Source organism: Lates calcarifer, linkage group LG5 (assembly GCF_001640805.2).
Source record: "Lates calcarifer isolate ASB-BC8 linkage group LG5, TLL_Latcal_v3, whole genome shotgun sequence".
NCBI lineage: Eukaryota > Metazoa > Chordata > Actinopteri > Centropomidae > Lates > Lates calcarifer.
In genome coordinates, this window is record NC_066837.1 from 14,336,465 (window position 1) to 14,351,052 (window position 14,588).

Below are 14,588 nucleotides of genomic sequence, written 5' to 3' on the forward strand. Positions count from 1 at the left end.
CTTGTCAAAACAGGGTGACTACATTACCCACAATGCAACTCAAGTGCACTGTGGGTAAGAGATTCTGGGTGTATTATGCTAGTAGCAGCTAGCTGTTGCCCCAAGCCTCTGGACTCAACCAGAAATGAGGAGCAGGCTGCAGAGGTCTGGTGAGTTCACTTCTTTCTTATCTTTTTCATTTTTAAACTTCAGTGCTGCCTTACATGACATCATTTGAGGCTTTACACAACTTTTTTTTTTCCACATATGCAGTAGTACTCCCCAACACCTGTTAACATCTTTAATATGTAAAATCAGCATTTAAGCTTGTTCTGTTTTCCACATTCAGAGAAAAGTAAAGATTTAATGATTTGTTCATTGGCACATGGTTTAAAATGACACCAAATGTCACAAGTTAAATTTGTAGAGTTGTTTTTGAGATAATCTCCTAATCAACAGGCAGACAAACAAACTCATGGGAGAAAAAAAATCACCTCCTTGGCAGATGTTAAATATACAACACATGAAGTCAGGGATAGAAAAATGCACATAACTCCACTCAGATTGGCTGTGAGTTCAGGTGAAGCTTGACCCCTGCTTCTATTCTTCCTCTGTTCCCTCTTTGTTTTTGTATTATCTCTCTATTCGCCTGCTGTCCAGTCAGAAGACAAATCAAGCCCAGAGGGCCAAACCAGCCTTTGTCTGATCCATAAACAACCGATAGTAATGCAATCGGGTCTGGCACTCCATCTTATCTTCACCTATCTTAACACCTCTCCACCACTTTCTCACACCCTCACTACCCCACCCCTCCTCCACCCCAGTGCTGATTTTGTGTCACGGCTCTGAAATGAGACTGTCGCCTTCAGTACCGGTGCAGATGGGGGGGGATTAGATATTTTTCTCATTCACTGACATCTTTTCCCTGTCCGTTTGTTTGGGAAAATCTCCTCATTGCTTTGTGTAATTCTTGTCTAATTACAACCTCTTCCTCCTCGTACATCTGGAGGGCCACCCGATAATCACACAGTGGAGCTGGTTTGAATAAGTCTGCTGATGTGATTGCACTTGTAGAAAGCAACAGGGGCACAAATATTGAACCAAAACAAACCAAAGCAAACAGTGGGCCGGCCATCTGTCGGCCTGTACGGCAAAACACATTCGAGATCCAGATATATCAAATATTATACAGAGAGGAGATGCCTGTCAGTCTGATTCAGAGAGAGAGTGGGCTGCCTCAAACATGCTCTGTGCAAGACTCACTCACTACAAATGAACCATAGCTGATTCCAGCCGTTTTGAATTATTAAACGTTTCAGAGAAAGCAAGTTGACGCTTCACTATAAATCATTAGTGCAGCTAAATACACTCACCTTCTCCAGCCAACAGAAGAAATGGAAGAAATAGATGGTTTTATTCTGTGTTTATTCTATTTAATCAGATTGCTCTCCTTGTTTGTCTTGGATGACAGATGCGAATGAGGTGTACCTGTAGGAAGCCTTACCTAGCCTGAGGATTATATAATGAAAGGTGATTATCCAGCTAAATATGTCTGGATTAGAGATGTAACAGGCTGCCTCTGTCCTCAAGAACAAAAGGGGCAATGATATTGTCTTACTGCAGATATGTTGTGGGGGCCAGCTGGATTAATTTATATTTCATTTCAATCTATTTTGGTTTGAATGATTTTAGATTCAAGATGCAAAATCATTATTGAACAATTGGTGGATCCATTACAGACAAGCACCACATAAGTCCATTTCAAATTCTAGTCGATATTTCAAAGTTTTTACAGTGTGATGTTACACTGTCGGGCGCAACAGAGGATGATACTGGACAGAAACCTGCATAAAGACCCTGAGGCAGAGAGATGAGTGAGAGAATTTCCACCAACTCCAGCTACTGAAATGTAGACGCTGCTGTGACAAAATCTGTCAATAAAAATATTAAAAATGTTAAAAATCTCAATAAAATGGCAAAACCACATGATGATATGGTACAGAATAGTAATTATTCATTAAGTTTGTTATGTAAATATTTTTTTTAATTAAATTGATTTCAGTATCATAATTAAACTCCAAATCTTTTCATATTAAGCCACTGTAATTCAGCTAATTAGTTCAAATGAGTGTGTTTCCCCCCCTGTGAGGAAAGGCAGTCTATCTGTTCATGACTCGGGCGACAGGTCTGGACTGCTCATAAACTTTGTTCATACAAAGATTCAAAGTACAAATCCTCTTAAATCCCTCTTACGAGTCATGTAAGAACATCTGGTCATATGGTTCTTGGCCCATTGTATCCCTGTTAATTTGTTTATGAACTGAAGGTAGGGACCTAGCAGCAACATACAGGAGCAAGTTTTCAAAAGTTGACGAAATGTTGGCAAAAACTCAGATTATTACAGAAATCAAAACACAGACTAAGTGACAAAAACTCACACACTAAAACACAAAACTAACTAATGACGCAAGGGAAACATAAATACTGGCAAACCAATTACACAGATGAGGGGAGGACATCACACAGTAACCACAAATAAATACTAGACAAACTCAGTTTACTCAGTTTTAACAATGGAAAACAAACAAACAAATAACAGCAAAAATACCATAAGGCAGACTTGCTAAATTAACTGCAGGCCGACATCCTCCGAATGTAACTGAAAAGAAAGAGCATTATAAGTGCAACTCAAAGATAAAAGAACAAAAGTGTCAACAGTACAAAACTCACTAAACGTGTGTACTCATTGAGAAAAAAAAATATTTAAAATGCTAAAAACAAATGCTGGTTTAACTGTGAACATCAGCTCCTAACAAGATAGAGGTGAAATGAAGGGGCTCCACCCTATACATCTAGGAGATGTGTTATTTGGGCTTCACACCAAGTGTCATGACTTTAGTAGAATTTTGAATAAAATGTCTGCTTCCTGCATGATGTAATATTGCAGCCATTTAAGCCATGGCATCTTTGGATGTTCGTTGGCTATTAACTGAAGCTGGAGCAAGCAGATGATAGAGAATATATAATGTCTATATGTCAGTGAGCGTGAAACATGGCTATATAAGAAACTGAAGAGAGCATATAGCGGTTCAAGAGGTTAATTAACTAACAGCTGGGAAAAAAGCAGAGATGTCGATTTAAGCCCGAAGTGATGAGTCTTTATACTGACGCACAGGGTGATAAACGTCAGTATAATGACAGTGAATTCACTTTTTGGGGGTAAGGCTAAGGACGCTTTGTAAAGCTGTCTCCGCAGTGGTGGTCAAGTGTGTGTGTGTGTGTGTGTGTGTGTGTGTGTGCCTGTACATATACATAGCTTGAGTGACAATCCTTTCCTCTTTGTACTGTCCATCCTTCCATCACAGAGCGTTTCCTAACTGACAGAGTTCACTGATTGACTGCTGTTTGTTAGTTAAGTCAGGCAGAGGATTTAGAGGGATTTCAGGTCCCCGGGGCCGTTTCCTATTGAACGCCGCAATGTTTATTGACTGCCAACTTGTCCCAAACATGCTCACCGTTCTTGCTGAAAGGACACCATAAGTTTAACCCATGAACAAGGTCAGAACTGTCTTTTCCATTGTCACAGGCAAGACAGTGATATCAACTGTGCATCACCCAGCTGTACATCACAAGCTTCAGTATGACTTTTGATCATCAGAGGCTGTGTATCTCTCTGTTGTTCCTCTCCTTGGCATTTTTCTTTGCTCTGCACCTGAGCTTTGTCTCACTTCACCAAACAAACCTGCTGCATGACCCATCGCTTGCATAAATGGCACACCCTGCTTTAAAATGCATTTAAAAAAAATGCAAAGTTGCTAAATACTTTTCTGCCGCGTCATGTCAGTGAAAAATATGCTGTAATTTTACAGATGCATGACCAGCAGATCTACTTAAGCAACTATATTTTAATCAGGTAGATGACAGTCCACTAAGTAGAACAACAAAACTTTGTTGTGCTCATGAGAAAACAAAAACTGCAGGTACGGCAAAACCTTATTTTTATGTTTTCTCTCCCCCGTTTCTTTCACTTTCCTCCCTCTCTCCTCCCCTGTTCTTTGCACAGCGCCGGCAGTGCTGCAGTGGGAAGCTGTTGAGGAACCTATTCCCCTGTGCGATCAGACCCTCGCCACGCTCAAATTTGCTTAGTGCGTCCGACCAAAGCCCTGATTTAGCGCTTTGCTTTTTTTTTTTTTTTTTTTTGAAGAAGAAGAAGAAGTGGAAACTTATTTCACCCCGTTACCTTCACAGTAAAAGACAAGGGACTGCAATAATATTGTCGCATTTCATGCACCAGTCAGCTCCCAATGGAGTGTAAATCTCTGAATTGTTGACTTAAGTAGAAATCAACTTGGCTTTGATTGGCTGGAGGCAGTGTTGCAGTTTTGACCAGCATGAAGCCAAATCTTGGAAATGCTGCTCATAAGGCCATACGCTGTGCAGATGCAGTGCTATGAGGACATTTTACTTTTTTTTTTAAATCCTGAAATGGCATTTACATCCTACTGACTGGTCTTGCCAGTGGCTTTTTCAGGGTGATATTGCAGTATAGAGAGTCCAACGTGTGGTTAGCTTCAGGCAACTCTGGTTAAAGTTTAGAGAACACAGTAGTTTTGGTTGAATATTAATAAAATAAACACGTTGTGCTTCACACCTCATGTCACTATTGACTTTTCCAGTATTGAATCAAGATCACGATCTTTCCCTGACATTAACAAAGCGCTTTGAGTGTCCTAAATCTAACCACAAAAAAAGTTAAATGATGCTCGAGTCACCACGTGCAGATATTGAACACATTAATATGGATCTGGCTCAGGGGCAGCTGTGGTTCAGGAGGTAGAGTAGGTTGTTCATACTAATTACAGGGGGTTGTGGTTCGATCTCCCTCCTGTCCACATGTCATAGTGTCCTTGGACAAGACACTGAATCCCAAATTGCTTGTGGTGGTGGTTGGACCTGAATCTTGCATGTTAGCTCACTTCTATGACTGTGTGTGTGAATGGGTGATTGAGAGACAACATGTAAATTGTCATCATAAATGCAGCCATTTATCAATTACGTTTACGTTTGAGGAAATGTAATGCTGACTGGATTCTGTTTTCTATTAACATAATGAGAGAATGCCAATTAACGGATCAGGCAAGTCACAAAAATGTTGATACTGAGCAGATCAGTGAAATGTTCATTAACAATGTATTTCATTTGTTCTTCACCAAAATATCCAGTCTTGTAATACAACATGTCCACATAGTGACTACAGTATCTTCACACAAACGGGAAGTCTGACCCCCCGTTTCTGGTGTCAAAGCCCTTAACTTGATTTCATTGGATTGTTTTTAAATCGCACACCGCTGTCACATCTATGAATTTTAAGCATCCACCCAAACCACATTCCTGTGAGTCCTGTGCTGTGCATAAATGTAGCGCTTCACTGACTCAAAAAAGTGTTGCCTGTAAGCATAAGCAATTGAGCAATTACATTTGTCACCACAACACAGTGGAGAAAACAGTTCACTAATATGTAGATTTAATTTCCAGGCTTGGTTTTTCCTGGTGACAAACTCAGCTATGAACTCCGGGTGTTTGTTATTAGCATTAGCTTCATGTCGATGTATTAAAAATAAATGATGCTCTGTGTTCAAAGACACATGCATGTGCTGTTAATATGTGAGCGAGAGATGTTAAGAGCGAGGCTGTTGGAAGGGTCTCATGGTTAATGGTGTGTTCACTTATTGGTGACTGATAATGTCATATCAGGAACTAATTGCCTGCATTGTTGCCTCATTAAGCACAGCATGACGTCCTGCCACGGGGCACTGGCTGCACACCTCGCTACAATCACTGCTATCTCAGTACGTCCCCTTTTTAACTCCATCTGCCGCTTTGCTGTTCATTCTCCTGCCATGTTCTGCCTTTACGCTTCTTTTATTGTTTGATAGAGGGAGGTGGGGTGGGTGGGGTGGGGGGTGGTGGTGGTTTCCTTTTTCTTCAAATTATGAGAGGGCATGCTGGATCTGAAGGGTTGCTCATGGATTTCATTTTTTGCTGTGGAAATTGTTCTGACATCCTCCTGCAGTCCACCTTTTTAATTCATCAGGCCTGTTATTTTATCCCTGTTTCTCATTTTTCATTCATGTCTCTTCCTGCTCTTATTGGTCCATCTCAGTTTCAGCCTGTTTGGGGGGGGGGGGGGGGGGGGGGGGGTTGTACATGTTCTCGCTCCTCATCTGCCTATTTCCCACTTTTTTAACATTTGCATTTCACTTTCATTTCATCTCTATCCCTCTTGTCTTATTCACCGCAGTCACCTTCACACTCCTGATCTGGAGCAGTTGGCTCGTCTATCCCCCTTCCCTCCTCCGTCCATTCACCCCTTCATTTCGCACATGCCCACTGCCCTGCCTCTGGGCCACGCTACCCCCCCTCACTACCTCCCTCCCACCCTCCTATCTCCATCTCCACCTCCACTCCACTCCACCTCAACCTCTTCCCCCTCTTTTATTTATGGGAATATGCTGATGGGGGCAAACCCAGGTAAAGATAGAATTTTCTTTCTGGTTACAGGGCAAGAAACAGAAATCGAAAGAGTAAGAGTAGTGAGAAGGCGGAAGAGTGAAACAGCACACACAATTAATCACTGAGCTGTCATTTGTCCCTAAAAAGCAAAGCCATTCATCAAAAGGAGCAGAGGAAAAAAATTAAGAAAAGGTGTAAGCAAGGGAGAGAGAAAGGGAGAGAGAAAGTGTGTATCACATGATCTATGCAGGATCTAATTGGGTCAGTGGCAAATAATGTGGCTGTGTTAGTGCTGAGCTTTGCTTTGGAGTTGTAACAGCAGGCTGGTGGGAGATCGGCGTCAGCAGGAGAGTAATTTAATCTCATGAGAGATAAAGCAAGAAATAAGGTAAACTCCAGCCTCCAGAGCAGCCTTACCATATACGCTTCGAATTCAGTCGCATGTTTCTAACTCAACACAGCGCGGTAAGTTCCAAAACAACGTCACCTAAATGCCAGAGGGACCTGCTGTGCATTTTCTCCAAGAGCGAACATAACCCCCCCCCCACCCCCAAAAAAAAGAGCAAGAGGAGAGAAGTATAAAATAAACAAAGAATGAAATAACACGTTTAAACTGAGGGAATATCATTCTGACAAGCTGTCATTTTATTTGACAGGGGTCATTCTTTCTTTTGCATTGCTGGCTGGGCCTGTCACAAAACATTAGAAAAAGGAAAACTTTAGATTAAAAAAAGCCCCACGTCTGTTCTTTTTGTGTGTGCGCCCCTGCTTGTCAGAGTTAAGGACAAATCACATGTAGGGTTAATGGGATCCGTCTGTGTCAGAACAGCCCTCAGAGAGAGAGAGAGAGAGAGAGAGAGAGAGACGGGAAGAAAGACTGATAAAAGGAGGGAAAGGTGAAAGTGGAAGGTGATGTTGGTGCCGGATGATGGTAACGTTGGGAGGCGAGAGCCCGAGACAGAAAGGGAGGGAGAACAGAGGAGAGCTGCTTCTTGTTGCGAGTCCAGGAGCCATGTGGGGCTGAAGTTGGGGACGTGACACGTGGTGAGAAGAATAATGCACCTTGACAGAACAGCACTCTCTGCCAACACGAACCAATGATTCCCCCCGAAGCAGAGTGATGTGGAGTGCGACCAGCACCTGTGACACCAACTGCCACCCTGGGGGAACATCAACAACTAGCCACCTGTTAAAAAATGCACTCGCCAACATCTCACCGCAGATTAAATTCAATGCATTTTACGAGATTGATGCTGCTTTGAGATGCGACGACTGCATCTTAACAGTTCTTGAGCTGAATTCAAATGTCACTCAAACAGTGCATCAGACACTCAAAGACAATTAGCATCATTCACATCTTGCCCTCATCAGGAAACATCCTATGGCTGCTGCTCAGTAAGATACTTATACAGTGTTTCACAGGGTAACTTTGGGAAGAGGAATGTGTTCTGATAAAAATAAAAAGTTGAATCCATAAGCAATAAAACACACCCACTCTGCACTTGGGCCTTTTGCTGCTACAGTCTTACTTGGTCTAATATGACCACTAAGGACCATTGTCAGTGTAGTGTTTTTCAGTTTTTCAATTATTTTCATTTAGGAAAAAGTGTATTCATCCACCAAGAGCAAAAAAAAAACCCTCTGCACCCAGCCTCTTCTTCACAGCCTTTTCTGTGTAGCTGCTCTGAGTGCTTCTAGTTGAACATCTCTATGAAGTTTTAGACAAATGGAAATAAAAACCAAAGGGACGATGCTAGTCTATTACTTTACAGCAGTGGTAATATGTTGTCATGATATTGTTGTCATAGAAACAAAACTGATGTGCAGTGCTTTTTTGATGAAGGAATACCCAGCACCATGTCAGCGCTTTTCTACCAGAGAAAAACGCTGTATGGACACATGCCTGGATGACAAATGTTAGCTAAAGGTAAATGTTTGAATAGATAGTCCTGACATTACTGACTGGGTTCAGTGGCTTTACAACCATTTTCTGCGTGTGCTACTTTTACACCATAAACATTTGAATGGTTTTATCATAAAAGTGAAAACAAGGCATAAATGCACCATACTTCACCAGGAACTTTTGGTTCTATTCTTCTCGCTCTCTGTCAGGTCACCTGATGATGACGTCTTTAAAACAGTTGGCTTAAGACAAAATGGGGAAATGAGGGAAAATTAATCATGCCATTATCCCGCAATTACAACTTGTGGCCACACTGGCTGCTGTTGGGCAGATGTTAAATACTCTCCCTTGTCTTCGCACTTTTTGTGGAGGGATATATAATCTATAGGCTAATGATACTGCAGCTACTGTGCATGTTTTTCCAATTTTTTAAGGCTTCAAGCCTCTGGGCAGGCTCGTTTCCCATGGCAGCGAATGACTGATGTTTGTTGCTAGGAGACACGCTGTCAACTTCTGTCAAGCGCTATTGACTAGAGCCTGTCAGACTGTATAGCCTATGAACACTGACACAAGAACAAGCATATATAGTGTTGGTAATGTACTATTAGAGTTTTTAGTCGTCTGTCCCTCTAAAACACTGAATATTTGTTCAGTTTTATGAGCAAACTGGAAAATGTACATAAAGCAGGTGGATGGAGACATACCTAGTAATTAGTGCAGGTACACATATTCACACTTTATTCATTGTTCCATCTGTCTGATGATTGGTTGACTGAACTCGATGCTTCTCTCCACAGACAGCCTGGAGAGCTACAGCCACATGAAGGCACATTCACTGAGAAATGGTGATGTAGTGTCTTCGAGTTTGTCCAAAAAGTAAGTAGATTTGTAACTTTTAAAAAAAGAAAAGGGTAACTGAAGGGGTCACTAAAGGACTCTTAAAAGTCCGTAAGTTGGCAGCACTGTATTTGACCGTTGGAACTGAAGTGAGATTGCAAACTAGTTTCAGTTCTTGCCAACACAGATACTGAACCAGTCAAATTAATCAGTAAACTTCATGTCCCCTGGACAACATGAATCTACAGAGTAAATATTTTTATTTACTTTTTGTCCTGTCTAATCAAACACCATGCACTTTAGTACGAATGCCATACTAATACTGGGCAGGGCCTTTGTTTGCTCTGAGAGCCACCTGAGTTCTTCGTGGTCTGGTTTCTACAAGATGCTGGAAACATTCCTTTGAGATTCTGGTCTCAAACAGTCCGATGCATGATTTTACACACTGCTCTGCTGCCACATGATTGGAGTGGATAATTGCATGAAGCAGGTGTACAGGTGTTCCTAATAAAGATGTATGTATAGTTAGTTTCAGTTCAACTTTAACATACAGGCTCTCTTGCAACACATGCACTCAGCATTTTGAGAAGTAACTCAGGAATTCAAGATACGTCTGCACATACTTTCAAGGGCGGGTGTAGGGTAGGGTGAGCAGTTCCTTTGATCTCTATCAGAAGATTTATGCAATTTCCCGTCCTGTTTGGAGCCAAATGTTGAAAAATTCAGCATGCACTAGTGCTACAGTATGTAAATAGAGGTTTACTTAATCTCAGAGCTAATGGTTGGCAGAGAGGCAGGGGAGGCTGTGGTTGTACACTTAATGGAAAACCTGCACTGCTTTGTGGTGTAGTAATGGGAGGAGATTATCTTGCCACGCAGAAGCACTGGATGAATGCTCCTCCACAAATTGCTCGTACCCTTTCCCTCCTTCCAATCTCCTTCTCTCTCTCTCACTCGAGATGTTTATTATTTATGTTACACACGTAAGTGACGAAGATGCTTTAATCACGCTGACGTAGAGGCTGAGGGATGTATGGCTTGATGGATTTCTGTCTGGGTCATGCATTTTATTTTACTTGTATAGTTTAATTTGTCATTGAGGCAGATTTAAAAAAAAACAACAACAAAAAAACCCCAATACAATACCTCTAAATAATATTTTGAGTGTCCATCTCTGTATATAGTTCTTCATCAGACTGCTTTCCTCTGGTTGGAGTCCCACATCCTTTTCTCTCTCGGGGTGCTGCCGACTATCCTTTACTTTTGTCAGCTCATGGGCAATGCCACTGTGTTAAATATCCGTCTGACAGGCTACCTAATGTTTACCCCTGAGAAAGATCAATACCGCAGCGCCATTGTCCAGACTTCATTCTTCAAGCACAATTGATTGCGTTTCCTCCCCTGAACTGGCCTGGACACGGTGTAACCAGACAAATCCATGTGGTCTGGTGTCTGTGCCAATGGAGAACGGTGTCAATTAAGCGTGTGCCTGTTGAATATGCTCATTACCTCAATCACCGCATTGTCAATCTGCGGTTGTGATGTTGTCACCCTTTAAATTCATGTAAAATTGAGTACATTTTGATTTGGAGAACATTGTCCCTCTTACTTTTTCAATTTAATTTTAAAAATATCGCTTAAGGATTGGATGGAAGTGTAAGAATGAGTTCTGATAATTATAAGGAATGTGGACATAGGGTTGGTATCTGCTCTGTCAGGCTGTAGTGTTGATTGAATGATTTGTAGTATTTTTGTGTATTTGCTCACACACATGAATCACTAAATAGAATTCCATCTTCCTCTACTGTATCTGGGCGGCATTAGAAATCTCAGAGATGACACCACAGAGAGAGAGCCTCTGAGACTTTTTAATTATTCGGATTCTTCATATTTTCATTATCTTAAGTTTTAATTAAATAAAGATGTCCTTTTTTAGAAGGTTCCTCTAGAATTTAATAACTTACCAAATTACATAGTTCTTTTCAGACAAAGTTTTATTATAAAGTTATAAAGCCTTGACTTATTTCCCCAAATTTTGGTCTGACTTTTGTTTCAAAGCCCTCTCCACGCTACCAGGAATGAAATTCTGGTGCAGAAATCCTTTATTTATTATTTAATTTTATTGGCTGAGTGTAAAAATCCTCCAGTCAGACTAAAAAATATCCAAAAAAAATACCCACCATGCAGAACATAAACTCCCCAAGGTGCCAAAAACCCAGAATTAGCAGAGAGAACACTAAGGATCTGATGCCAGCGTCTACCTTTTTTCTTTTTTTTTTTTTTTTTTAATTAAAGCTGGAGTGCAAAACTTCTACATGTAAATGGACATCTGATATTCAAGCCATTACCAAAAGAGTTCACACATATTATGCCTGTTAAATCTTTGGCTTTGTTGCAGTATGCAGGAGGTTTAAATTTGGTGTCTTTGTCGATGTTCCCACACTGGCGCACTGCTAGCAATGCGATTTATGTCAACCAGCAATGAGTGGTTTGCCAGAGCTGAAGAGCAGAGCAAGTAGGAGTATGCCGAAAAAACCTAGGAGGAATCCAAGAAAACTTTCTGATGCGCTGGATAACGAAGAAACTCAGTGCTCAGAGGAAGGATTACTGTCCTATGATCACTGTCAGAGGGAGGAGACTGAAGTTCTGCACTGCGGGTTTAACCAAGCCAAAGATGTGAAATTCAGTGTGAATCACCCATGAACCTAAACATGTTGAGACTGCTGTAAGAGCCCTCCCGGTAGAGTACAGTGTGTCTCTCTGGTGGCCAGCTACACGGAGAGCGTCTGAGAGTTTGGTGGTCGGCAGGTCAGCCGTGAGCACTCTGCAGCCGTCTGACAACTGCTGCTGTGGGTGGAGTAAGAGCTCACCTATGCATAGTTGCACACGTGCTTTTTCATTTTCACTCCAGGCAGGAGAAGGTCTGTAGAGATGAACACCATGAAGAACCATGAGAGGACTCTGTCATCTTTTTGTTGAAACAATAACTCTGACTTCCATTAATATAACACAGGTGTACTTCAGGAGTACTTCTGCATTAATTTCAAGCCACTTAAAGCATGTGGTCCATGTCTAAATCACTTATTTATAGACTGATAGTTTGGCATCAGTAGCCTGAGTATTCATTAATGTCATTTCAACTCATTCAGCCATTGTGTTCTCTTTGTAAATTAATGAATACACTGTGTAATGGTCTGTTAACGCAATATTGATGAGGTAATGCTGATAGTAATGAGATGCCCAAAGTAAATCAAAGTGTTTACAAATGGATGAGCACATGCATCCACATACATATTTACGGCCTGCTCCCTCCAGACTGACCATTAATTTAATTGACCAGGCTTGTTGTTGTTCATCTGTTACTTTTCATCCATGGAAAATTACATAGTTATTAATTAGTGCTCTGACAGTTTTCCAACCAGTAATATGTCACTGAAATGTTATGTAGTTTGGCTTTTATATTCTCTCCCATGTGCTGTGAACAAAGGAGCTCTCCTCTTGTACTTGACAAAGGTAGTGTGTTTTTAGCTCGCTTTCTCCAGAGTTTTTCCCTTTTCATTTTTTTTATGTGAGTTTCTAAACCTTTGAGGGTTTTTTTTTTAACTTTATTCATCACTTTTCATATTTTTCCTTTAATATTTTGGAAATTCTCCCCCTTAACTCTTGTTTGGGTTTGGTTTTTCATTGTTTGGGTTCTCACAGCTCTATGTGTGACAACACCAACAACAGCAACAGCAACACCAATCACAACTTCCCTTCAAATCTCCTCTTTTCTCCAATACACCATGTTTTATTCTGTGTATTTTTTCAGCTGTTGGTTTCATCAGGGTGGTTTCTGAAGCTTTTTCCATTTTCCTTCTAAATGATTCATCGATCTGTCATGGGACTTATAAATCACCATAGATACCATATATACAAAACATTTTAATAACTATTCTCCTCAAACTTACTTACTTATACATGGGATCAACTAGACACCAGACAAGTTCTAAAACTCCTAAACTGTCCACTCAAATGACAGATATACTGTAGAGCAGTTGGGGTTCCCAAAAGGAGAATTTTGTCATTTCCTATAGCGCACTTGACTGAAACTTGTCATCAGTTCAAGTTTAGAAGCAAATCTCATACAAAAGTAGGAAGAGTCATGAAGTATTAATATGATAAAACAGTGTTAAGTGTGTTTTTGTGTTTTTAAAGAGGACCCAGGGTCTCCAGGAACCTAAACAGAACCGTAGGCATAAACACTGTGTATTTCGCTTTTAAACTCTTTACAGCCATGCATCCATTCCATATTCATTTCATCCAGACATTCATTTTTGCCTCCATTGGTAATTTTCTGCAGTGTCACACTGCACAGATCCACTGTTATTGATGTGCTGTTGTCTTTGATTCATGTTATTACAGGCAGGTGTCAGACGTTACTATGAGGGCTGCCACAGTTGGACACATACAGACAAAACAGAAGCACACACATTCATCAACACACACACACACACACACATATATACTTGGCTGATATTGGCAATAGTCATAGCCAACACAAAGTAATCTGGCAGCGTGATTGTATGGCTGGCAGTGTATTTTGTTCAGCTCAGTCAACGCGTTGAATTTAATTTCCTTTCTCTGTCCTTCAGCTGGTGGAGTTTTTTTTTTTTTTTTCATCCCAGGGCAATATTTCCTTTCATGTGCGTTCACTGTTTTCACACCCATTTTCCTCTCCATATCTCTCCCTCTCTCTCTCCGTATACTACATATATATGATGTCTGCCTGTCTGTGTGTTTGTGTTAGCTGGTGATGCTTTGTTTTTGTCAGTGTGTCTGTAAGATGTCGGTTTGTCTTCTCATCTGTTTCTCTGTCTTGAGCTGCTTGTCTGTCTGATACTTTCTCTCTCTCTCCAATTCTCTCTTTCTACCCCCCCCAGACACACCTCATCCACCACCAAGACACGCACACACACACACACACTCTCAGCCCATTTTTCCCGGGTTTCCTTAAATCTCCCCACTGCTGAGAAAGTGAGTGACAGTACTATATGCACATTCTGAAAACGACTGAGGGGGATTTTAAGCAGATACGTCACAACTAAAGGGGACGGGAAAGAGGGAGGGACAGAGGAGAGGAGAGGAGGAGAGCAAACGATGAACAGACACAGAGAGAGAGAGAGAGAGAGTACAGAGGGATATATTGACTCAAAGCTGGTGTGCATGTTCCTCAGTGTGTGAGAGACAGAGGACGTGAGAGCAGGCAAGATGGAGTGCTGGCACAGATGAAGACTGTCCCTGGGTACGTTTTTGTGGATGGCTATATTTGTGCATGTGTCAGTGTGTGTGTGCCAGTGTGTGTGTTTGTGTGTGC

At 41.2% G+C, this 14,588-nt stretch overlaps 1 protein-coding gene across 2 annotated transcripts in view; it reads left to right on the forward strand.

The window, feature by feature from the left end:
• The first annotated feature begins 14,364 nt into the window (after nucleotides 1-14,364).
• The window catches only part of doc2d (double C2-like domains, delta), a 31,239-nt gene continuing 31,015 nt past the window's right edge, over nucleotides 14,365-14,588 (forward strand). For both annotated transcript variants that reach the window (XM_018695764.2, XM_018695766.2), the window contains exon 1: nucleotides 14,365-14,516. The gene's annotated coding sequence lies outside the window, so the exon portion shown is untranslated. The remainder of the gene's footprint in view (nucleotides 14,517-14,588) is intronic.